The sequence below is a fragment of the Physeter macrocephalus genome, chromosome 18, assembly GCF_002837175.3.
Source record: "Physeter macrocephalus isolate SW-GA chromosome 18, ASM283717v5, whole genome shotgun sequence".
NCBI lineage: Eukaryota > Metazoa > Chordata > Mammalia > Artiodactyla > Physeteridae > Physeter > Physeter macrocephalus.
In genome coordinates this window covers 68,288,685-68,290,293 of record NC_041231.1, presented here as the reverse complement: position 1 = coordinate 68,290,293, position 1,609 = coordinate 68,288,685, and positions in this window count along the sequence as shown.

The window sequence follows — 1,609 nt, the reverse complement described above, 5'->3', positions numbered from 1 at the left end:
CCCACTTGATCATGGTGTATGATCCTTTTAATGTGTTGTTGGATTCTGTTTGCTAGTATTTTGTTGAGGATTTTTGCATGTATATTCATGAGTGATATTGGTCTGTAATTTTCTTTTTTTGCAGTATCATTGTCTGGTTTTGGTATCAGGGTGATGCTGGCCTCATAGAATGAGTTTGGGAGTTTTCCTTCCTCTGCAATTTTTTGGAAGAGTTTGAGAAGGATGGGTATTAGCTCTTCTCTAAATGTCTGAATAGAATTCACCTCTGAAGCCATCTGTCCTGGATTTTTGTTTGTTGGAAGATTTTTAATCACAGTTTTAATTTCATTACTTGTGATTGGTCTGTTCATATTTTCTATTTCTTCCTGGTTCAGTCTTGGAAGGTTATACCTTTAAGAATTTGTCCATTTCTTCTAGGTTTTCCATTTTATTGGCATAGAGTTGCTTGCAGTAGTCTCTTAGGATTCTTTGTATTTCTGCAGTGTCTGTTGTAACTTCTCCTTTTTCATTTCTAATTTTATTGATTTGAGTCCTCATCCTCTTTTTCTTGATGAGTCTGGCTAATGGTTTATCAGTTTTGTTTATCTTCTCAAACAATCAGCTTTTAGTTTTATTGACATTGCTATTGTTTTCTTTGTTTCTATTTCATTTATTTCTGCTCTGGTTTTTTGATTTCTTTCCTTCTACTAACTTGGGGTTTTGTTTGTTCTTCTTTCTCTAGTTCCTTTAGGTGTAAGGTTAGATTGTTTATTTGAGATTTTTCTTGTTCCTTGAGGTAGGCTTATATAGCTATAAACTTCCCTCTTAGAACTGCTTTTGCTGCATCCCATAGGTTTTGGATCATCATGTTTTCATTGTCATTTGTCTCTAGGTATTTTTTATTTTCTCTCTGATTTCTTCAGTGATCCCTTGGCTATTTAGTAACGTATTGTTTAGCCTCCATGTGTTTGTGTTTTTTTAGTTTTTTCCCTGTGATTCATTTCTAATCTCATAGCATTGTGGTCAGAAATATCAATTAAATCTATCTGGTCTCTTGTGTCATTTAAAGCTTCTCTTTCCTTGTTTATTTTATCTTTTTTATTTTATTTTTTTTTGTGGTACGCGGGCCTCTCACTGTCGTGGCCTCTCCCGTTGCGGAGCACAGGCTCCACACGCTCAGGCTCAGCGGCCATGGCTCACGGGCCCAGCCGCTCCGCGGCATGTGGGATCTTCCCGGACCGGGGCACGAACCCGTATCCCCTGCATCGGCAGGCGGATTCTCAACCACTGCGCCACCAGGGAAGCCCTTCCTTGTTTATTTTAATTTTGGATGATCTGTCCATTGGCGTAAGTGAGGTGTAAGTCCCCCACTATTATTGTGTTACTGTCGATTTCCTCTTTTATAGCTGTTAGCAGTTGTCTTATGTATCGAGGTGCTCCTATGTTGGGTGCATATATATTTATAATTGTTATGTCTTCTCGGATTGATCCCTTGATCATTAAGTAGTGTCCTTCCTTGTCTCTTGTAACATTCTTTATTTTAAAGTCTATTTTATCTGATATGAGTATTGCTACTCCAGCTTTCTTTTGATTTCCATTGGCATGGAATATCTTTTTCCATCCCCTCACT